This window comes from Garra rufa, chromosome 13, assembly GCF_049309525.1.
Source record: "Garra rufa chromosome 13, GarRuf1.0, whole genome shotgun sequence".
Taxonomy (NCBI): Eukaryota; Metazoa; Chordata; class Actinopteri; order Cypriniformes; family Cyprinidae; genus Garra; species Garra rufa.
In genome coordinates, this window is record NC_133373.1 from 29825600 (window position 1) to 29834841 (window position 9242).

The window sequence follows — 9242 nt, forward strand, 5'->3', positions numbered from 1 at the left end:
GCACGTCACAGACGATGATATACATAATGCATCAGAATAAAAATAGTATGCATTTGCATTATGTATATCAGAGGTGAATGAGTGCATGCTGACAGAGAGAAACCACCGTCACTGTCAGCTATTCACAGACCATCCCTTTCGAAGTCACCATAAACCTTATATAATATAATTGACCAATATCACTGACATGCTCTAATAATCTAACTCTTTTGTGCTGCAGATTTTTTGTCAATCCCATAATCATGTTCCACCTGCAATAATCCTTATTCTCTAAGAGTATACACCATTATTTGATTACATAATGTGTAAGAAATGTTATATCAGTTCAGATTGTAAATAATTACAAAGTAGAACTCACATATTCTGGTGCAATCTGATGCAAAGGTTTCATTTCTAACAAACATTCCTTCACAAATGGCCACATAGCCATATATATGTGTGTGTGTGGGGGGGGGGGGGGGGGTTATGCATTTTTTCATTGTTGTATTCTAATGATTAGCTACTCTGTCAGAAACTAAAAAATAAATAAATAAAAGAAAAAAATTCCTATAAATAATTGTAAATGAAATAAAATAAAAATTTCAATTAAAAAGTCGTTCTTCACCAGCATAAAACTGTTCATACCAGGTGACATCATGATAAATAGCTTCACCTTATCAAAGGACATGATCCAAGTGTTTGTGTGCTAGACAGAAAAAAGTAATTAAGAAAGCGAGAGACAGAAAAGGATAAAGAGAAACACAATAATCCATAAATCAAGCCACAAAAGACACCTCGAGAGCGTGACGCTAATGTTTGAGGCATGAGATCTGCATCGCTGCTTGAGAGAGCTCTCTGTTCAGACACCCAATTAGCCAATCAGCAGCCACAGCTCCGCAGGCCTGTAGATTCTAATTGGCAGCTTCCTCCTCCCTTTGCTTAACACGTTTTGTTTTTGTGCAGTCAGAGGAAGGAAAGCCTCATCTGCCTCAACACATGAGTGTGAAACTCGCCGTTCCTTGCACAACAAGGCAGCCGCTTATCTGCATATGACAGGGCCAATTTAAATAAAGAGTACATATGTAAAACAGGGGGAGGAGTGGGCACTTTGTTAAAGCTATCCTAATTAGTGCAGAGAGCTGTCGGCCAATCAAAGGCTTGCTTAAGTTGTGGCGCACTGCAGAAATGCGTTTCAGAGTTTCATACTATAGATCACAATAACTGTAAATTATCACGGATAAAATGTACAAAGCGGCAACCCTCAAGTTCTGTTTGGGGTTTCAGATCGTTCAAAATTAAATAATAGCTTCTTAATTCAGAGAAGCATATTCAAATATTTTAAAGGGAATATAATACTTACATTTACTAAGTCATTCCATGTCAACTCAAACCTAAAGCCTGTTTTCAATAGTTTGCTCTACATACAACTGAGGTCAAAAGTTTACATCCCCCTTTCAGAATCTGCAAAATGTTAATTATTTTTACTAAAATAAAACAGATCATACAAAATGCATGTTACTATTTATTTAGTACTCACCTGAATAAGATATTTCACATAAAATATGTTTACATATAGTCCGCAAGAGAAAATAAATTACCCAGTTCAAAAGTTTACATACGCTTGATTCTTAACCTGTGTTGTTATGTGAATTATCCTTTATATATATATATATATATATATATATATATATATATATATAGTTGTTTATGAGTCCCTTGTTTGTCCTGAACAGTTCAAACTGCCTGCTGTTCTTCATAAAAATTCTTCAGGTCCCACAAATTCTTTGGTTTTTCAGCACTTCTGTTCCTTCTAATGCTTCACAAGATTCACAAAATGATGCACTGAGAGCCGGGGGGTGAAAACTTTTGATCAGAATGGAGATTTTTCTTATTTTGGATTCAAATACACAAAAATGTTGAAAAACCAAATAATTTGTGGGACCTGAAGGGTTTTTCTGAAGAACGGCAGGTAGTTTAACTGTTCAGGACAAACAAGGGACTCATGAAAAACTAAAAAAAAAAAACATCTGTGGATCATTCAGGTAACAACACAGTATTAGGAATCGAGAGTATGCAAACTTTTGAACGGGGTCATTTTTATGAATTCAACTATTCGTTTCTCTTGTGGACTATATGTAAACATCTTTTATATGAAATATCTTATTCAGGTCAGTATTAAACAAACCAACCACCAAATTTTGACTTTTGAATTTTTCCTCTCAATCACAGGTAAAAATTGTGAAATTTTAATGGATTTTAATAATATATAACTCTTTAATTATTTATCAATTCAACTGACCTTTCGCCAAAAGTTTGACTGACAGACGGTCTGACCTATCATAATGCAGAATCTGCCATTTTGTCCAACAAACAAACCAGACAGGAGAGTAGATTAATGTCGATGGACTTGAACTTCCGCAGCTGAAACAAGATACCTGAGAGATACTGATGTTTATTCATATTTTTTTTGTGCTATAACTAGTAAAGAGGAAGAGATGAACGGTTCACACAATATGTCACTCACCACACATTAAACAGCAGGTATGTATTGTTCGCAAGACTTTGTTTTATACCAAAAGTAACCTGCTCTGTCTTATCTGTTGGTGCGTCCTCAGTTAATAAGTGAAAAATAAGTGGTTATTTTTGTTTTCTTTGCGCACAAAAAGTATTCTCGCATCTTCATAAAATTATGGTTGAACCAGAGATGCCACATGGACTACTTTAACAATGTCCTTACTACGTTTCTGGACCTTAAACGTGTCAGTTGCATTGATGTCTTTGCAGGATCAGAAAAATGTTGGATTTCATAAAAATATTTTAATTTGCATTCTGAAAATGAACAAAGGTTTAACAGGTTTGGAACAACATTAGGTGGAGTAATTAATGACAGAATTTTCCTTTTTGGGTAAACTATCCCTTTAACAAAATCAAGTGGTAGATTAAACACGGAAAAATCCTACTATTTTTTTTTTTTTTTTTTTTTACAAATAAATCACGGAGATGTCTGGAAGCCCAAAGAAAAAAAAAGTAAAGACAGTCTCAACAGAACATAAGGGTTGAACTTTTCACTGAAGATGTTCATTGGACCTGTGAGGGAGAGACAAGCATGAAGACATTCAAACATATACGAGACCACCCCAACTGTCATGACTGCTGAGGAATGTAGCGTTACCAAAAAAAAAAAAACTCTGGGGTCTCCCCTCAAAAGCTCAAAGAAAAAAGAAAGGGAAACCTTTCTTCCTTCTTGTCCATCTAAACCTTAGAAACACACTGAGGAAATATCCTGCCCTGGAACCATTTTACAACGCTTTTGATCACAGAAACTTCCCCCAAACGTACCGAGATGGGGTCCAGGAGGAGGCAGATTTGTCCTATTTATGCAGTTCAAATTCCGGTTTCAAACAAAGAGGGTGGGGGGAAGCAAGCCTGCGGACATTATGTCCACAATTTGCCCCAGTCAGTCGGACAGGCATCTGCCTCTGGGAATGTTTGGTGTGTAAATTACGCGTTACCTCGAAAGCATGTTTCAGTTCCTCATAGTCACGTTTCCCAGGGGCGTATTTATGATGTGAAGAACTTCCCACTACAATAATAACACGACCCCTGTGAGCATGAAGCCTTTATGAAGTGCGCAGATGCCACACATCATCACTCCAACAAAAAGCATCCACTTCAACATCACTCAAGAGTGTTTGTGACTCACTGTAAATGGGAGTATTGTGTGTGAGCTTGAATGAAACTGACCTGCTTCTCAGGCACTTTCGTTCTGGTCCCGACTTATCTTCACAGCACGGGCCTTTATACGAGAGGTCATGTATGGACATATAGATCAAAAACCTGGATAATAAGACGGTATTTCCTGTGTTCCTCTAACACAGGTCCACATATTCACATGGTTCGGGGCAATTTAACAGTGAGCTTAAGTTATGGGCTCCAAGATGTTCCTCATTGCGAGCGCTCTGTGTGCATTTTACCCGCCGTAGCATGTGTTTCTGATGAGCAAATATAGATCTGAATTTCAAATAAAAGTAATGGCGAGCAGACGCTGTGTAGGTGGAAGAGCATTCCTGAGAGCTGAGGTAAAGGGGAAGCGGAATTAAAAATATCCCGGTCGGCTGGCTCGGCTCCAGGTGTGTGAACCAGCGGGAGGCCCCCGCGAACGGTTAACGGAGCGGATGAACGGTAGCGGGCGCCGGGCGCAGCGGATCCCGGTGACATTTCAAGCGGGAGGCCGTTTCAGCACAAGACACGATGATTAATGACTAGCATTATCCCTACTGAGAGAAAACACACCACTCCGCAGCCCCCCAAAAAATATACATGTGCCTCTTCCTCCGAGAATAAAGGGATGAAAAGAACAAGTGTGGGGACGTTCGACTCCCTTCATCCTCGCGGCTCTGTGTGTACTGTGGGTAAACTCACACATATGGCACATCTGAGGGTAATCATCTCACACACACTCTCCCTTTATCTTGCTGAAGAGATATTTATTACTTTGTCTAGAGCGGAGATTGTGTGTCGTTGAGCTACGTGGTACGGGATATGTTCTTCTTAGAGCAAGAAAAGTATGAGAAACAGCATGAAAAAAATATAATTAGTTTATTCACTCAGTCACTAAGTCTGTGTATGCACAAATTTGTGCATGAAATCTGCATTTTTATGAATAAATCATGATCACCAATAACTTTCATACTAAAATGTATTCTAAATTTACAACAACAACAAAAAAAAAAAAAGTAGGAATAACTAAAACCATACATACAAAATGGTCCTATCCATGCAATTATTAGTAAATAAGGCATTATTTCATTAGGTTACTTTATAAATATTGTTTGGGTAATGTAATCTTTTTTAGCAATTAATTTAGCAATAAATGTGTCTTAAAGATAATTAATGCTTAAGGCTAAGATTTGCTTTAAAAACATTACTGACAAATCCTACACTATTTAGTTTGAAAACTTTTGCTCTATTCTATGTATCAAACAGTGTTGCAAAATAAAACAATTTCTTTAAAATAACTTTTCTTTAAATAAAAATACATTTAAAGTGCTTTGGAATGCAATAATTCATCCTAGCCCTCAAAAGAATAACATACATTCAATTTCACCACATTATTTTTACAAAAAAAGAGACTTCCTGTAAAGTCTAAGTTGACAACAGTAACCAATGGGGCGGTGCTTAACAAAGGGTTGAAAGTGTAATTCACCGCTGGAAAGATGGGCTTTTAATAAAACTTGGCTGTCTATGCAGTAGAAGGGAAAAAATGTGCTATATGACTAGAGAAAACAGAGAAAGGGGGCTATGAAATTCCCTTTTGCCCAAATTTCAACACCCATATTCCCCAAGGCGCCAGCTGTCCTTGGGCGGTAATACAAAAATATATATACAAAAAAGTAGAATGTGTGGTTTTAACAAAAACATTAAAGAAGAAGTTCACTTCCAGAACAAAAAATTAACAGATAATGTACTCACTCACCCCCTGTCATCCAAGATGTTCATGTCTTTCTTTCTTCAGTCGTAAAGAAATTATGTTTTTTGAAGGAAAACATTTCAGCATTGTTCTCTATATACTGGACTTCTATGGTGCCACGAGATTAAACTTCCAAGATGCAGTTTAAATCAAATGATCCCAAATGCAGTTGTAAATGATCCCAGCTGAGGAAGAACAGTCTTATCTAGCAAAACGATCAGTTTTGTTTTGTTTTTTTAATTACAAATTATATACTTTTTAACCTCAAATGCTTGTCTTGTCTTGCTCTGCCTGAACTCTGTTTTTTCCTGTTCAAGACAGTTAGGGTATGTTGAAAAATTCTTATTTTCTCCCTCAACTTCAAAAATAATTTCAAAATCATCCTCAATCGATGCAGAAGTACCAACCCAGTGTTTGCGAAGTGAACATGCAAAAAAAGATCAAACACCCTTAACAAAAAAGGTAAAACAGCGATGTAGGGCGATTTTGAAGTTGAGAGAGAAAATGAGATTAGAGTTTTTTGACATACCCTAACTGTCTTGAACCATAACAAAACAGAGATCAGGCAGAGCAAGACAAGACAGGCTTTTTGAGCATTTTTTTTTTCAACCATTTGAGCTTTATTGTCATTCTGCTACATAAGTGGAACGAAATGTTGTGTCACAGTCGCGTGTAAACATATCTTTGGTGTGAGTGAAGATGACACAAAGATCGCAGTTTGTAACATTTATAAGGCCAAAATACAACGTGAGGGAACAACCACGAACCACGCGCTTGTTTAGCTTGGCTGGACATGTGGTAGATCGCGCCCCCTCTCTGCATATTTTGCATGTCTCTGTTAGTTAACAAACCTGATTCAGCTAACCCACTCGTTAGAAGTAAGCTCCGTGAATGAACTGTGTTCCGATTGACATGGTCCCTGCGCAGTGTTCATTGCTCCCTACTCCCTGAGCAGGGGAAATCCGTTGACATTTACTACACTTTCATTCATTCACATATTTGCGCTGCGCCACCGCATACAGCGTCTGCACACACTAATAGTTCGAAGCGAGCATATATGTTACATTTGAAGGTAATTAAAGCGTGCACAAAGTGAATTTAATTTGTATTTATTTACAGATGCATTTGTTACACTTCTCTACTAAATTTCATCTGTGTGTGAAGTGTCATGATCGGGGCTGTGGGTTTTCCCTCAGCCACCTGAGGTCGCTGTTTGCACTCACTCCTCTGATTCTTCACGTCTGTTTTGTCATTAGCACTGATCACCCACACCTGTTCACAATTACTATCAGGACTATAAGTATCATCTCCACTCACTCTGCATTCATGTCTGCATTGTCTCGTGTCATGTTTGTTTCCATGTTCTTGAATTTCTTGACTTAAGTTTATGTTCTAGATCTTGTTTATTTTGTGTTTTAGTTCTTAGTGTGCCGTGTTGGCCTTTTGTTTGTTTATTTGTGTTTAATTATATTAAAATCATTTCTTCACCTGCATTTGGACCCAGACCTCCCTTACTCACCCGTGACAGAATGCAGACATCCACAGTGGGTCCAGCGGGTGAGAGGTCTTTCGAGGCGGCGTCAGCCGCTCGCTTCGAGACCATCTACGCCTGTTTGGCGGCGATGGATGCCCTTAGTGCTGAGGCGGCGCGGACACGGCCCTACTTTATGGCGAGGGCAGAAGCGTTTTTTCGAGGGAGGGCGTCCGTTCTCTCTGTTCCGGACGCGGCGGTGACCGCTCTCTCTGTTCCGGACGCGGCGGTGACCGCTCTCTCTGTTCCGGACGCGGCGGTGACCGCGCTCTCTGCTCCGGACGCGGCGGTGACCGCTCTCTCTGCTCCTGACGCGGCGGTGACCGCGCTCTCTGTTCCGGACGCGGCGGTGACCGCGCTCTCTGTTCCGGACGCGGCGGTGACCGCGCTCTCTGTTCCGGACGCGGCGGTGACCGCGCTCTCTGTTCCGGACGCGGCGGTGACCGCGCTCTCTGCTCCGGACGCGGCGGTGACCGCTCTCTCTGCTCCTGACGCGGCGGTGACCGCTCTCTCTGATCCGGACGCGGCGGTCACCGCTCTCTCTGCTCCGGACGCGGCGGTGACCGCTCTCTCTGCTCCTGACGCGGCGTTGACCGCTCTCTCTGTTCCGGCCGTGGCGGCGACCGCTCCCGTTCCTCTGGCGGCGGCGTCAGCTCCCGTTCCTCTGGCGGCGGCGTCAGCTCACGTTCCTCTGGCGGCGGCGTCAGCTCACGTTCCTCTGGCGGCGGCGAGGTCAGCTCACGTTCCTCTGGCGGCGAGGCCAGCTCACGTTCCTCTGGCGGCGGGGCCAGCTCACGTTCCTCTGGCGGCGGGGCCAGCTCACGTTCCTCTGGCGGCGGGGCCAGCTCACGTTCCTCTGGCGGCGGGGCCAGCTCACGTTCCTCAGGCGGCGAGGCCAGCACACGTTCCTCAGGCGGCGAGGCCAGCACACGTTCCTCAGGCGGCGAGGCCAGCTCACGTTCCTCTGGCGGCGTCCGCTGACGTTCCTCTGGCAGCGAGGCCAGCTCACGTTCCTCAGGCGGCAGCGTCCGCTGATGTTCTGCTGGCGGCGAGGCCAGCTCGCGTTCCTCTGGCGGTGAGGTCCGCTCACGTGACTCCGCTGCATGGGCCTGGCCCGCCATCCCTCCCCCTGATGCACCTTCCACCGTTCCTCCTTCCTCCAGAATTTTGGTTTTGGGAACGTCTGGAAGCCGTTCCCTAGAGAGGGGGTACTGTCATGATCGGGGCTGTGGGTTTTCCCTCAGCCACCTGAGGTCGCTGTTTGCACTCACTCCTCTGATTCTTCACGTCTGTTTTGTCATTAGCACTGATCACCCACACCTGTTCACAATTACTATCAGGACTATAAGTATCATCTCCACTCACTCTGCATTCATGTCTGCATTGTCTCGTGTCATGTTTGTTTCCATGTTCTTGAATTTCTTGACTTAAGTTTATGTTCTAGATCTTGTTTATTTTGTGTTTTAGTTCTTAGTGTGCCGTGTTGGCCTTTTGTTTGTTTATTTGTGTTTAATTATATTAAAATCATTTCTTCACCTGCATTTGGACCCAGACCTCCCTTACTCACCCGTGACATGAAGACGCTGTATGCGGTGGCGTAGCGCAAATATGTGAATGAATGTTACGAAGCGTATACCACTGGATTAATTGATGACAAGGCAGAAATGCTTCTCTTTATCAAGAAAAAATTGCCATTAATGCTCAAGTAATAGCATTTAGTACTAGCATTGTTATTTCTACCTGTTTGAAGACACAGTGCACTTTTTGTTATTAAAGTTATTGTTGTGAGATGATCCTGTAATTAATGTTTAAAAAAAAAATCCAGTAGATTTTTGTATATGCCTGCTTTGTTACTAATTTTTTATTTCTAATGTTCTAAAGGCTCAGAGCACTTTATTTTGTTAAAGTTAATTTAATATGAGAAGATGCTGTAATGTTTATACATTTCTTTTATTATAAATAAAAAAATACATTGAGAAAAAGATTACAGGAACTAATTTATACCTTTTACAGGAAATCATTTTACAGGAACTAATTTTATACCTTTTTCGAAGGCACAAAGCACTTTATTTTGTTGTTAAAGTTATTTTGTTGTAAGAGGATCCTGTAATGTTTAAAAATTTATTTTATTATAAAATAAATTTAATTAAAGAAAATATTTCTGTATAGGCCCATGCTTTCATTACAGTTCTTAAAAAAATAAAATTGGAATCGGCAAAAATCGGAATCGGCAGGTCACACTTACTGAAAAATCGGAATCGG